This window comes from Gouania willdenowi, chromosome 22 (genome assembly GCF_900634775.1).
Source record: "Gouania willdenowi chromosome 22, fGouWil2.1, whole genome shotgun sequence".
Classification (NCBI taxonomy): domain Eukaryota; kingdom Metazoa; phylum Chordata; class Actinopteri; order Blenniiformes; family Gobiesocidae; genus Gouania; species Gouania willdenowi.
In genome coordinates this window covers 32,341,339-32,357,588 of record NC_041065.1, presented here as the reverse complement: position 1 = coordinate 32,357,588, position 16,250 = coordinate 32,341,339, and the positions used below count along the sequence as shown (strand labels likewise).

Here is a 16,250-nt window from a genome sequence, read left to right as displayed (position 1 = left end):
AACCAAACATAGTGGGACTGCTGGCTAGATGTTAAGCTAACCAAACATAGGGGGACTGGTGGCTATGTGCTAAGCTAACCAAACATAGGGGGACTGGTGGCTATGTGCTAAGCTAACCAAACGTTAGGGGGACTGGTGGCTAGATGTTTAGCTAACCAAACATAGTGGGACTGCTGGCTAGATGTTAAGCTAACCAAACATAAGGGGACTGGTGGCTATGTGCTAAGCTAACCAAACATAGGGGGCTGGTGGCTATGTGCTAAGCTAACCAAACATAGGGGGACTGGTGGCTATGTGCTCAGCTAACTAAACATAGGGGGACCGGTGGCTATGTGCTAAGCTAACCTTACGTGAGACTGGTGGCTATTGATATTATTTGTTTAATAATAAATAGTAGCTCCTGTAACACTGTAACATGGTTTAGCACATCTCACTTCTGACAGATCATCTCTTACATGTGCTCTGTGTTATTTAATCTGATCTTCTCATCCTAACATCTGATATATGGCTGCAAAGCTCCATGCAGAGCTTTTGGAAGGATTTCTGCATCTCAAAGAGGGAAAGATAAAGATCAGAATCCCAGAAATAGTTTGTATCTCTGGAGCTTTGGGTGCCGACACAAACCACAGCATTCACACCGTCGCCAACCGTCACACACGCAGTGTTTTGCACATTTTCACGTTAATGAATGCACAACACGTCGCTGCGCGGCGGAACATGTGGGTAAATATGGCGGCGTGCGCGGCCCTCAGGCGACTGCGTGACAGTGTTAATGTATGACTGTGACTGCTGTCGGTGTGGAAGTTAGGATCTGATCCAGAGTGTGAGCGCAGAGACTCCCAGGAACACACACACACACACACACAGAGAGGAACACACACACACACACACACACACACACACACGTCTGAGGTCCTGCTATCTTTAGCACTGATCTGATTGTAGTCATATTTTAAGACAGAGTTTTTCAAATAGGGGTACATGTACCCCTAGGGGTACGCAATAGCATTACAGGGGGTACTTGAGAGAGAGAGAGAGAGGAAAATGAACAAATAAAGTGTCAGTCTTGATTCCTCCCCAGGCGTGATATGACTGGAAATGATAAAAAACTATCGAAAAAAATCTATTCAGGAGCGACTAAATCAGTGTTTCTCAACCTTAGGGTCTGGAACTCATATGGGGCCACCTGGAGTTTTAATGGGGTCACCTAAAAGTTGTAAAAACTGTAAATATATTTTAGAACTTTTTTAATTCTTTTTATTTTATTAAACAACACAATCTTAAACAACTGTATTTCTATACATTCACTTTGTGAAATATAAACTAAAATGCAGTAAAAAAAAATTATAAATATCAGAGCTCAAACATGATCAAAAACTAATTCTAGAAAAAACAACAAGAAGTTCTTGATTTTAAAAATGGGGTCACGATCCAAAAAAGGTTGTGAACCACTGCACTAAATACTGTTTCATTCACTTATTTACAAAATGAGATTCTTTAAAACGTGTGTTATCACTAATTCATTCCATCATTATGATCTATAGTTGTTTTTAAATAGTTTACTGAGCAAAATGTGGTAGACGGACAAAGGGGGGACTTGGATTCAGAAATAAGAGAAAGGGGGACTAGAGCCTGAAATGTTTCAGAACCACTGATCTAAGACATGGTCTTAGTCCATTTTTTAGTCCTGGTCTTCCTTTTTTTGTGGAGGATTAAAACTAAACCACAAAAGTGACAAAAACACACAAAGTGTTGAAAGTGTCTGAGTTTAAATGTGTTTGTTTTCAGGAACGTTGGAGGAACCAAAGCCTCTCAGAGCTGAGCGATGGAGCGCTGACAGAGCCGAGGGAGAAGGTACGCACCAGTGCGTGTGTGTGTGTGCACGTGTGTGTGTGAGTGTGTGTGTGAGTGAGTCCAAACAAACGGAGCAGCTGAGGAAAAGTGATTATAACAGACAGACAACTGTGTTCGTTTAGAGCCAGTGATTAAAGATCATCAGTAAATATTAGGACCGTCTTTCAACACACACACACACACACACACACACACACACACACAGCAGGAAGCAGATTGTGGAAATCCTTGAGAGTCTTCATGTGGAGTCGACTGGTTCAGAAACACAAACAAAGTGGATTCATAGATGTAGAGAGGTTAGTGAGGCTTTATCAATGACTGATCACATGTATTGATCAGTGGTGACTTTTAAAACTGGGCGTAAAGGCTTCAATCAAACACTACTTTTACTCTATGGACACGCCCACAATCTGACCTTTCATCTGCAGCTGCTCAGCCAATCAGACGGCTCGACAGCAAACGCACCAAATAACCTCCTGTTTAATATCTACATTTGATCTATGTGTCATATTTCTATATTTTATTGTTGGGCTGTGAAATGTGGTTAAACATAAATATATGAACATAGACATAGCAGTGGATCCACTGAGGGTTAAAAGTCCTAACCATGACTCAGCACTGTGACTGAAGGACTTTTCTTCTGCGTGACCTTTGACCTGGTGATGAGCTGAGTGTGAGAGCATCTTCATCTCTGAGTGGCGGTAGCGTCACAAAGGAGCAGCACAGCACACAAAGGCAGGCGGCGCCACGCTCCGTCTCCTCAGGTGTCAGACGGATGCAGTGATGCGTCGCCATGACAACGGGGATGAAGATGATGATGGTGATGATGATAGCTGTGCAGCATTCCGTCCTGATGCCACATAGAGTCTGTCTGTGTGTCATTTCTGAAAATCTGCGGCATTGTTGCCATTAGTTTCTGTGGATCTCTACTTCTTCGTCTTCTTCCTCTTCCTCTTCCTCTTCCTCTTCCTCTTCCTCTTCCTCTTCATCATCATCATCATCATCATCATCAACCTTTAAAGGGATCCTCTACTGTTTTTATAAATGTGGGCTAAAAATAAAAAAGATAAATGTTCTTATTAGTAGATCTATGTCTAACAAAACAAATTATTATGCACCATGTTCATTTAATGGCCTTTTAATGGGACTACTTTACAGTTTTAGAGCCTGTGTTCCTCCATCTTTAAATTACGTAATTGATGATGTCACACGGCCCCACTGCCTGTAAACATCCCATTGTTTTCTATTGGAGTGAAACATTCAGCATGATTTTTACATCATTTAGCAGCTTTTTCATGATTTGGTTGCTCTTAAAAAACAGGAAAAGTAAAAATGTCAATGTAAACCTTTTGTTTACAGAAAGAGGATAAAAACTCTGAGCTTTGGTAGTAGATAATGAAGCAGAGAAGAAGAGCTCTCCTAAGGGACCTTTACTCTCCCTTAAACAATGCATTGGCACGCTCTGGTGGCTGAAGTTAGAGAGTAAATCACAGACTTTTTATGCTCTTTCTGTAAATCAAAGAGGTTTACATTGACATCTTTAACTTTTCTTGTTTTTTAGATCAACCAAAAGCAGCACAAGTTGTTATTGTAACTGTAACTGTTATTGTAGCATCTCCATATACTGTCTTGACTCCAAACGTCTGTTTTTAGGGCCGTACATCTCCTCAGCTTCTGGGCTGAAATATTGGGCCTCGTCGCCATAGCGACATCCTCCCATCATGTCTCTTTACCTCAAAATGTACCTGAACAGACACACACACACACGCACACACACACAGAGGGACCACTGTCGGTGTGGAGATGGTTGCCGAGGAAACTGCACTGATGATGATGATGATGAAGAGAGAGATGCTCTTTGATTGGCATCCCTCTCCCCCGCCCTCTCTCTCTCTTTCTCTCTCTCTCCCCCCCTCTCCTGCTGTTTAATAATCTCGATTGACCGCTGAGACGGATCGATCCTCCACATGAAAACAGAGCAGGTCACTCTGCTCTTCATCCTCTGCTGTGTTGGACTCACTCACACACACACACACACACACACACACACCCTCCTGTTTTCACATCAAATCATCTGTATTGACAGTGCGGTGGATGGTGCAGTATGAACAAACTGTCCATCGATTGTCTTCTGTGACTAAACATCCTGTAGTACTGAGGCTGAGCCCAGGGGGCGCTACACGACATTCACTCATTCATTTATTCACTCATTCACACCATTGATCTGAAGACGTTTGATTGGTCCTTTAGCACACACAGGTTGACCTGAAACATTTCTTTGCTCCTTTTTTACAAACAGTGACACTCAAACATTACGTTACACATCAGTGTGTGCACGGACATTATTTTGAAGGGGTTTTAATTCATGCAGTATTGTTTACATTTTGTATATTTTGGAGTTCTTTGGTGCATTTTTGTTGTTGTTTTGTGTGTTTTTGCTGCTCTTCTTTGACCTTTTTGTGTAGTGTTGTGTGTTTCTGGGATCGTTTTTGTGGTTTTCTTCTCATTTTGTGTTTTTTTGGACAGTTTTTTCTTTGAATTAAATGGTTGATTACTGTATATTTGTCGTTGTTTTGTGTAGTTGCTTTTTTTTTAGTTTTGCTTTACAGTTTTTTGTTGTTTTGTGTGTTGTGCAATATTAGATTTTGATGTTGTCGTTTTTGGAATGATTCTGTGAGCATTTGCTATTTTTGTGTGGTTTTGGTTCTTTTTTGTGTTTTTGCTGCTCTTCTTTGACCTTTATGTGTAGTTTTGTGTGTTTGTAGATTCATTTCTGTGGTTTTCGTCTAATTTTATGTCTTTTTTGGACGTTTGTTTCTTTGATTTGAAACTGTTGATTATTTTATATTTTATATTTTCTTTTTTGGGAGGATTGCTTTATAGTTTTGGGATTTTTTTGTGCGTTTTTGTGTGGTTTGGATCATTTCATCTATTTTTCTTGTCCTTTTGTATATTTTATTGTAAGTGTATGTTTTTTGGAGTCATTTTGTGCGTTTACTTTGTTCACTCCTCCGTTTGTTTTTAGATTAGTTTCTTTTACAAAGTTTAGTTTCGGTTTGAAAGATATGATCTGCGTTTATGGTGTCAGTGGTTTTTCAGCGCTGTCCTTCAATTAGTTTATTTTACATTTTCTATTATTAATTCCTACACTGTTTGAATGAAACTACTAATAGAATTCACTTTAAATTTAGAAGTTAAATACTTCGATTCTGCAGCTTTAACTTTCTCAGCATTATATTTTACAACAATCTCTGCATCAATTTGAAGTAAAATGAGTAAATGTAGTTTAAATCTGCCAGAAACCTGATTTTTAAATAAAATTATACAATTTACACAAATGTTTCTCTTCCAGCAGAAGAAGAAGAAAACAAATGCTGTAGCATAGAAACACATGATAGCACCTCTAGTCCAGGACAGACAACCCAACATGTCAATGTAATTTAAATACATCTTTACATGCAGACGAGACTAGTCTATCTGCACAGACAGTGTGTGATGCATTATGGGATATTTAGGGCTAATGATCAGTGTAAGGCCTCAAAGCAAAGACACACAGTGATGGTGAAGTGTGTCACTATGCTGACGATGTCAAACTATTTTTAATCAAAAAAGCTGAAACTGCAGCCGATCACGTCAAATATGGAAGACAAATAAACATAGATCTCCTCAAATGTACGTGGAGGACGTATTTTACTTATTTTGTTATTTTTATATTAGTTCACTTTTATGTAAGTTTGTTTTTGTTTTGTTCATTTATGTTGTAGGTTAAAATGAGCTTTTAACTAAAACTGACATATTTACCCATCACAACTAATAAATTAAAGTAAAGAGAAGTCATCACACAAGCTTGGCAGCCATTAGCCGTTAGCGTTAGCAGTTAGCAGAGCTGTTTCATCCCACGACAGGCAGCCATAATTATAGGGACAACCGTCAAAAGGGAACATTTCTGTCACACACATGCTACATCTGCGATGTCTCATCTGAGTCTTTGTTATAAAGTCTGTCACTCTGCACAAGAGTAGCACACACACACACTCTCACAAACAAACACACACAGTAATGTTGTGTGTTTACAAGGTGTTGGTTCCCGAGGAATGATGAAAAAACAAGCAAACAGCGAACATTAACGGACCCCGAAAAAGAGAATGAGCTCAGGGGGAAACAGGAAAGAAACACACACACACACAGACACACACACAAACAACAGTGGCAAGATTTAATGCGGCGTTGAGGGTATTGAGGGTGTGGAGGTGTGATTTCGGGGGAGTGGGAAACACCGCCTCCCTCCAGTGAATTGGATCATCAACCACATCCCAGGACACACACACACACACACACACACACACACACACACACACACACACACTCACAGTGATTAGGTGGAGCAGGTACAGCTGGGACTCGGGTTTAAAGACAACACCACCTGGCTCGATGGTAGTCTGGCAGTGATTAACACACACACACACACACACACACACACACACACACACACAGAATCGTCACACAAAGACTCACAAAGGCGCAGATGTGTGCGCCTCACATCAACACAAAGATTCACCCGATCATCACACGTTGAACACGCTTCCTTTTCTTCTTCTTCTGCTGCTGCTGCTGCGACGGCACAGACGGCATCTCCTCCTCGTCTGGTCGGACGCTCACGTGTGTGTGTGTGTGTGTGTTTGCGCGTGTGTGTGTGTACTCCTGTGGGTGTCTCACTTCAACCGGTCATGGTTATATCTGATAACTCTCTGTTGTTCATCACAATGACACAATAACTGCACACTGCCATGCATCATTTACATTTTCTACTACATCTGTCCTTGGAATCAGTCAGAAGATAACATGATCACCAGTCAAACCATAACCCCAGCCTTACAAGGCTGTTTGAGTCACATGTTGTTGATCATTGATAACATTTTCTCATCTTTTCATTATTTCAAGTTCATTAATGACTCATTTATTTATTATGTCATCAATAATAAAGACCATTCCTTTAGTAATTAAGTAACTAACATAAGTAACTAAGGGTTCCATTCCCCCAATGCACGTAAGTCAAAAAAGCCGCGCAGCGGCCCTGTTTTTGGCTTCGCCCCATCCTTCATCCCAGTTACGCACTGTGGGTGGAACAGCCCTGAAATGTGGGCGTACCCATACATTGGACATAGTATGAAAATAGTTGAATCACTGTGACCAACATGGACAGAAGTCTGCGTTTGTCAGAGTTTTAATTCACAAGTCCGTGTGGCTTCAAATGTAACCAAGTCCATATTTGTAGTGCAACATAATGTTTCACCTTATGGGGGCGCTGCAACTATTCCAGGGTTAGAAGCGCGTAAGAGGAAAAGGAAGTACGCACACCGGAGAATGCGGGTAAAGCCAAATTGGAATGGGAACGCCCACATTTCTGGGCTGCTCCACCCACAGTGCGTAGCTGGGATGAAGGTCTAGGGGGAGAATAGTGCGCAACCAAAAACAAATAAGTCCAAAAAAAGCTTTCTGGACTTACGCACATGGGAGAATAGAGCCCTTAGTTTGTAAGTGACTAAATCAGTCAGTAACAGAGTCAGTAAATAACTAATTCTGTAAGTAATTAAATACATCAGCAACAAACTCAATCAGTAATTGTTAAAGTAACTACGTCGGTCAATAATTGAGTCAGTATGTAACAAGTCAATACTAACTAACTCAGTGTGCAAGTAACTCAGTAACACCTTTGTCAGCGTTAGTTCAGTGAGAAATGTTGCTCCCGGGCTAGTTAGTGTCTGTCTGTGAGTCCTGATTGGAGCAGATGGAGCTGCAGCCTGAGCTCCATAATATTCCCTCCTATCTCTTTTCCTATCCACTTTTCCTTAACCCTGGAAGTGTTTAAGCGGCGGCCATGGTAAGGAGCTTTCAAATTCTCTAAAAGCTAAGGGAGGCTCAATGCTTCCTTTATAACCTCCTTTAGCCTAGGAAACACTGATGCATCCTTTACCAAAGGAGACCACATAATGCTGACTCACAATTCATTGCGGCGACAACATTTAAAGGGACACGCTCATCAGAGTGTTCACGGAAACTCAAAAAAACTGAAAAGGGGACGCAGATCATGTAAATTACCAAAGCAATAATATGGCTTAACAACTTCAAATAATTTAAAACCCATATTTTATGATATGCAGCCATATTATCGGATTGTAACTGACATAAAACAGACACTCTGTGGTTCTAGAAAAATGGATCAGAGACATTTTTAGCCACATTATATTTTATTCAACATAATTCATTCATTATCAAATGTAACTATTTCATAAAATCCTACTTATTTTGGATTAATGGTTCAGTGTTATGCTATTTTTCACCCATCTCCATTTGTTCTAAAAACCCATACAACAGTATTTGAGGTTTATTTTCTCAAACTCGCCTGTTTTCTGGAGTTTTAGCCTCTGAAAAGTCACTTTCAAAGTGTTCCTACAACAGGATGTTTTTTAGCCTTTCTGCATATGCATGAGTGGGCGTAAACACACACAGTCTTCCTTATTCTTCCTTACTCATTTAACCTGCAGGAATAGTCCATTTAAGACAGTCTATTGTTTTGACAATTATCTCATGAAGGTGATACAAGTCGGTATAAACGGCTACTAAAAACTAAACTAATTGTGAGCGCCTTTTGGTTTATCTATACACTGGATTATCTACTGAACGTAAAGATATTACCTGTGATATACGTAACTGTAATATCAACCTGCCTTTACTATGTTTGTTTTAGCTGTGACTTATAGGGTAGGAGGAGCCAGGATTGTCATCTACGTTATGACGTCACAACGCAAGAAAAATCCTACTGGCCCGTTTGGAGCTGATTTTTTACAAAATGTGGAATAATAAGGGAGGGAGGAAACAGAACTTTTTCAACTTTAGCCCTCTGAATTAGACTAAAGAAATGTATATCACTGTAGCAAAACCATGAGAAAGTTATTTTTTCCTCTTACATGTTGATTAATGAGTGGAAGGTGAGTGTGAGAAGTATTATTATTATTATTATTATTATTATTACGTCACCTAGTGGAAGTGCGTCTGCATGTCAAAACAATGTGATGGCCTTTCCCTAACTTCTTTAGGAAGTCTCCTAACACCTTTCCTTAACTCTGTGACCTCATCCATAGGAGGAATATTAGGACTCAGTGTTTCTTCCATGGTTCTCTTCTTCTGCTAATCGTTCTTCTCTTTGTTCTCCATCTTTGTGTGTGTGCGTGTGCATGTGTGTGTGTGTGTGTGTGTGTGTGTGTGTGTGTGTGTGTGTGAGAGAGAGAAAGAGGAGCTGATGCTGCTGTAACTCCATCCTCCTGCTGTCTAGAAAATCCTGTTGATGTAGGATGGTGATGGTTTGTTTGTGACAGTAAACAGCGTCACACACTGTTACACAACATGGATTAGCTCCTGTGTGTTCTATAAACATGTGACTGAATCATGAGAACACACACTTCACACATCAGATAACACACACACCAGATTAACTGCAACACCGGACGATCGCAGCCCGTTTTTATGTGTTTTTAGGTCATTATGATAACCCTCGTTAGGAAGGAATAGGAAACGTACACTGTACAGACTGTGTGTGTGTGTGTGATCTTTAATGAGAGAAACCAAGTCGTCTGTGAGGCTCAGACGCTGAGCTGTAACTGCTCAGGTTTCCAAAGACGAGTTGGCGCTACAGACACAGACAGATCAACAGACTGTACACACACACACACACACACACACACACAGAGTTTAGACCCTCGAGACCGACACGCTGAGATGCTTTGTGTGTGTAAACTGTGGGAGGATGTTGGGAAAACACACACACATTGTCTCTCAGTGTGTCACATGACAGCTTTAACTAATTTCACCCGAACAAGAGACACACACGCACACACACACACAGACACACACGTGCAGTGCTGAGCTTTACTAGGTCCTGTTTATCAGCCTCATCATGATTCACTCAAATCACAAATACAGACACAACTTTCTAACACTCGTATATATGTCATCAAGCTTCCTTTATTAGTGTCAGATTTACTGAGGAAAAACAGTATAAACCAATATAAACTAGTATAAACCAATATTAACTAGTATAAACCAATATAAACCAGTATGAACCAATATAAACTACTACAAACCAGTATAAACCAATATAAACTAGTATAAACCAATATAAACCAGTATGAACCAATATAAACTACTATAAACCAGTATAAACTAGTATAAACTATTATAAACTAGTATAAACCAATATAAACCAGTATAAACCAATATAAACTATTATAAACCAGTATAAACTATTTTAAACTAGTATAAACCAATATAAACCAGTATAAACTAGTATAAACCAATATAAACCAGTATAAACTATTAGAAACTAGTATAAACCAATATAAACCAATATAAACCAGTATAAACCAATATAAACCAGTATAAACCATAATAAACAAATATAAACCAGTAAACAGACTGACGCAGTGAAGGATTGACCAACTCTCCTAAACTCCTTCATCAGCAACTTCTCTGCTGTTGTGATCAAACTGGTGTCCATGTTAACTGATGACCAGCTAACACTCAGACTCAGTCTCCAGTTAACATGATCACCAGCTGGTTGGAAACACCACTGGATTGCCTCAGTTTGATGTTAGTTGTTGCTAACAAACTAGTCACTACTCAACAGTTTTGTGTCAAGTTGTTATGTTGGATGGTGAAGAGCCTCATGCTGCTCCTGAGCCCAGGATCAGTGATCAGAGGTGATGGAGCCTGGTTCTTGGGTGATGGTCTGTAGAGGTCTGTAGAAGTGTGTACTGGTCTGTAGTGGGCTGTAGAGGTCTGGAGAAGTGTGTAGAGGTCTGTAGATGTGTGTAGTGGTCTATAGTGGACTGTAGTGGTCTGTAGAGGTCTGTAGAGGTCTGTAGTGGTCTATAGTGTTCTGTAGATGTCTGTAGAGGTCTGTAGTGGTCTATAGTGTTCTGTAGATGTCTGTAGTGGTCTATAGTGTTCTGTAGATGTCTGTAGATGTCTGTAGTGGTCTGTAGAGGTCTGTAGTCATATTGTGATGATGTGGTGTGGGTAAATCAAAGCGTGACAGCGATGCTGCTCTGTTTGTTTGAGAATCAACAGGAAAACAAAGCCTCTCCTCGTCTCCATTAGCAGCTGTTGTCTTTGTTGTAATGACACCTACACACAAACAGGAGGACGCTTCTCACACTGCGGCGCTGACACACACACACACACACACACACACACACACACAGCGCTCGCTCTGAGCTCATTCTGGAGACGACTCGTTGGATTATTACCACTGACTGTTTAACTTCTGTTTAATCTCTGGTTTAATCCTTATCTTTATGCTGTCATTATGAACCTAGTTTAATTCAAGTTTAATCCTGACATGACTGGGATTTGGTTTTTGCTCATTATTTATTCACTAATCCTAATTTAATCCTGGCTGATTCCTTATTCATGTTTGGTTTAATCATGTGACTCTCAATTTGTCTTGGATCATTCTTATATTACTCTGACCTTTGTTAATCCCACCTTAATCCTGATTTGATGCTGGTTTAATCCCACCATGATCCTGCTTTAATCCTGATTTAAACCTGAATTAACCCTGAATTAAATCTGGTTTAATCCTGATTGAATGCTGGTTTAATCCCACCATAATCCTGCTTTAATCCCGATTTAATCCTGAATTAACTCTGGTTTAATCCTGATTTAACGCTCATTTAATCCCACCATGATCCTGCTTTAATCCTGATTTAATGCTAATTTAATCCTGAATGAAGTCTGGTTTAATCCTGATTGAATGCTGGTTTAATCCCACCATAATCCTGCTTTAATCCTGATTTAATCCTGAATTAACTCTAGTTTAATCCTGATTTAATGCTGGTTTAATCCCACCATGATCCTGCTTTAATTCTGGTTTAATCCTGAATTAACTCTGATTTAATCCTGATTTAACGCTGGTTTAATCCTGAATTAGCTCTGGTTTAGTGCTGGCTCTTAATCTCGTTTTATTTTTCGTGTGGTTCACATTAAGCGACTGGATGAAACACATCCTGTTTCATAGAGAAGAGGATTAATTTATCCTCAGTCTAATCAAACACTGTTAAGTGATAGAGATGTGAGCACAAAAGTGGAAGTGACAATTTTACCTAAAAATGAAATAAAATTAATTTTGTAAAACTTCATGTTTTTTTCTTTGCCGTCCAGGATAAAATAAAATTAATCCATGTGGATCAGTTATTGGGCTGATGTGCATTTTAAACTCACTACAGGGATCCTTTAATCCTAGTCTAACTGCTTTAATCCAGGTTTAATCCTCACTGATTTTGGTCTTTTTTTTAACCCTGGTTTAATCCTGGGTTAAAGGATTAGAACAACAGACCAGGAGAGTGTTGCCTATTTTAGCCCCACCCTCTCTGACCACGCCCCCTCTGAGCACACTGGCCAAAACCTCCCAAACAAACTCGGTGTTATTTGAATTAAAAAGAACTAATGCACCATGTTTGACACAAAGAAATGGTAATTAAAAAATGTATTTCACGTACAAACACAGTTTACTGACATTTGTTTGTAAATATGAAAGTGTAACAATTTCATAACTTATTTTTGTTTTAAGGACTGAATATACAACACAAAGCAACTACAGAAACACACAAAATGACTCCAAAAAAACCTGCCAAAACACACAAAATAACAAAACATGCTAAGTTACAACAAAACACAAAATCGCTGACAAAACTAGATAAAACGACAACTTTGACACTAAAACTCACAGATATTAAAAAATATTTTCCAAAAAGGTGGTTTTCAAAATAAAAAGTCTAAGGAGGCTGATGACCAAAATACACAAAACGACAACAAAACCGCACAGGAATGACGTTCACTAAACAACAAAAATACACAGAACAACTACAAAAATACACAGAACAACTACAAAAATATACAAATTGACGATAAAAAGTGTTAACAGAAAAATACACAACCACAACAAAACCTCATGACGTGATGACAAAACACAAAATCTGTGACAAAAGTAGAAAAAAATTCTCCAAAAAAGAGCAAAATATTTAAAGAAATGAGAAAAATGTTCTTCTCCTGCACTTCGCTGCACAGACTAAAATGTGTGTGCGTGCGTGTGTGTGTGTGTGTGAAATGAGTTATTACTGTGACTGTTTAGGATTTACAGGGAGTTAGGCTAGGGATTATGAAGTGTGTGTGTCTGTGTGTAGAGGATAACACACACACACACACTTGCTGTCTGAGGTGAAACTGTGATGCGTTCACTTCCCTCAGACTTCAGGACGTTCCGTTCCCACTGTGGTTTTCTCTTCTGTCAACACTCCCAAACAAAGGCGTCGTCACAGCGAGAGTTTGAATCACACACAGTTACTACGTGTTACTCTGCTTTATTTAAAGACCAGCCACCGTCATCTAAACATCTGTTTACCTCCTCAAATACAGCAATCAATTAATAAATACATATAAATACTGCTATGAGGAATTAATGTGTGTCGTCGGTTTTCTTCTTCGTCTTCATCATCTGCATCTTCTTTTTTCAGAAGAAACTAACCGATGTCCAGGACAGGTCTGGGTGAGCAGAAGCTGATTGGTCGTCTTGTAGGCCGGGGTCCCCCGTTGCCATGGGAATGTCCATCTCCTGAGGTCAGTGGTGTCCTCCTCCTCCTCTGAGAGACCAGTGAGTTAAAGAGTCGAGTCTTTTTACTGAGTCACGACTCACGGATCCACTGAGTCCTCTGATTGGCTGCTGCTCAGGACAGGGACCGACAGGGACCCGGGTCACGCACTCAGTCAATGTAAAGGTGTCGAGAAGTTTGGTTTTTTGTATTTGTTTGAGTGGTTTTGTTATATTGTCATTTTAGTGGTTTTCTTTGCTCTTTTTTTGTATTTTTGTGTCAGCTTGTGTTTGTTTTGAATCTGTTTGGGGTTTTGTGTGCTTGTTTTATTATTTTCTGTTCCTTTGGAGTTGCTTTGGTTGTTCCAATTTGAATTTGTCTTGTGTAATATTGTTGTTGTTTTGTGTATTTTTTCTTGTTGTGTTTTTGCCTCTTCAGTGTGTCAGTGTTGATCTGTAACGATGTAAAGATGATGTAAAGATGATGTGAACGTCTGTAGATGAAGATCAGTGGAAACCTGTAAAGCTGCTTTAGTCTGCGTCACTTATCGAGATCAGACATGAATCTAATCTGTGTGTGTGTGTGCGTGTGTGTGTGTGTGTGTGTGTGCGTGTGTGTGTGTGTCCTGTCTGTCAGTCTGCGCCCAGGCGACAGCCAGTCTCCCGGCCGTAAACCGATCCTCCTCGTAGAGAGCGCGCGGCCGGGCGGGAGAGGCGGCCCTGATACGGATCTACCTCCCAGACAAAGCCTCACCTGTCCTTAGGCTCCGCCCACCCTGAAATCCTCCACTTTGTCAGCTTGTGTGTTTTCCTCTCTGGTCGTGTTTCCGTCACACACTGAAATACCTGTTACAGCGAGTCCGCCCTCCTTCCTCCACGCTCTCACCGGAACAGGAGATTAGACGGCGGGGCCCCCGGGGGCCCGGCCCAGACATTAGTGTTAGCGCGCAGGAGCCCAGTGTCCGATATCGCTAATGTGAGATACAACTAATTAGTCCATTATCGTCAACCGGAGCCACTCACTGCTCGTTTATTATTCATCACACAGGGAGACAGCAGGAGGCCACACACACATGTTCTACACATCAAGATTAGTGTACACACACACACACTGTACACACACACACACACAGACTTTAATATTGTAACTGATTAAACTCTGCTGCAAAGTAAACAAAGTTTAGATAAGTTAGGTTCACTTACCCTAGGATACGTTAGAAGCAAGTTAAAATATCTCAAGTTGAAATAGGATAGGTTTAAGTAAGACAGGTTAATAGGATAGGATGAGTTGGGATAAGATAAGATAAGCTAGAGTTAGATGAGTTAGGTTTACGTTATATCAGGATAAGTTAGGTACACATAGGGGAAGATAATTTAGGTTAAGATCAGATGGGTTAAGGCGGTGACTCCCAAACTGGGGGGCGCGCCCCTGAGGGGGGGCGTAATGTCATGGCAGGTTGGTGCAAGGAGGGGCGGGGTTATTGAGTGTGAAAAATAGTGAAAAAAACATCATGACAAGGGGGCACTAGCATGGAAAATAGAAAAAGGTTTTTTGTTGCACTTTTATAATAAGAATTTTTATTTGTTTAAAAAAATGTCATAACAAATTTTATGTTATTTTTAAGAGATTTGAAGAATATTCAATTATTTTATTATTTTTTTTTCAAAGGGGGGTGCAGCAGAAAAAAGTTTGGGAACCACTGAGTTAGTCAGATCTGATAAGTTAGGATGAGTTAGATTCAGATTAGATCTGATAGGTTAGGATAAGTTGATCCTGCTTTGTGTGAACAATGACTGACCTTTGACCTTAAAGCTTTATTAGAAAACCATCAATACCTACAGTTTGTTTGTAAATACTTTCCTTGGATTAGTATTTAAGTCAGAGTTAGACCCTATGCTACAAATCTAGATAATGATATCCTGGATTAATCTCCGTTAGCGGGATTCAACTAACCAAACATTCACTGTCAGAGAGAAGCTGTCCTATGACGGTCGATCACAACACGCTACTTAATGCCAAATGTTTTCAGCCTGGCTACGTGCGTGCTCACATAAAAGGGGTGGAGCTTGCAGTGTCTGACCAATCAATGGAGAAGCGTCTTTACAGGAGGAACAGCTTATGATCTTAAATAAATATAATAAATATAAATCCATGATGACAGTGAAGAGCAACAGGAGGCGGAGCTTTTATACTCGCTCAGATCTGATCCACTTCATAACTTGATCCCCACCAGGTTATGTGTTGCTGAAGTACAAAATTATGGACAATTAAAATCCATAATTCAGACCAAAAACAACCCTGTTGTAACAGAAAAGTCAGGAATGAAAACACAAAGGCTTATTCAGCTGATACTGTGAATGCGTAAAAGCGTGAAATTATTTATGATATTAATTCATTGGATGGGATATCTCATTCAATGGATTAATATCATAAATAATGTGACGCTTTTACGCATTCACAGAGTCAGCTGATGAAGCCTGTAGCTCAATTCGTAATTCAATAAATTAATTAATATATGACTTCACTCGTCCACACATACGATCGACACAGGCTTCATCAGCTGACTATAGATCAGTCCATCAGATATAAATCTATATGTTTCCTAAATGATGTCATCAGTAAATGAAGGGATGCATTGATGTGTAAATATTCTCTCCTGTCAGCGTCAGATCAGATCCACACAGTGACGTGTTCACACATCACCTTTTATTGGACAGCTCGTTTTCTAAGAGAACGGATTGGTCAGGAGGC

The 16,250-nt window shown here is 39.9% G+C and overlaps 1 long non-coding RNA gene across 1 annotated transcript in view; it reads left to right on the top strand.

Moving 5' to 3' along the window:
* Window positions 1-13,527, top strand: part of LOC114456732 (uncharacterized) — a 49,424-nt gene extending 35,897 nt beyond the window's left edge. The window contains exons 3-4 of the long non-coding RNA XR_003672876.1: window positions 1,789-1,854; window positions 13,425-13,527. This is a non-coding gene — a long non-coding RNA (uncharacterized LOC114456732). The remainder of the gene's footprint in view (window positions 1-1,788; window positions 1,855-13,424) is intronic.
* Window positions 13,528-16,250: the final 2,723 nt, after the last annotated feature.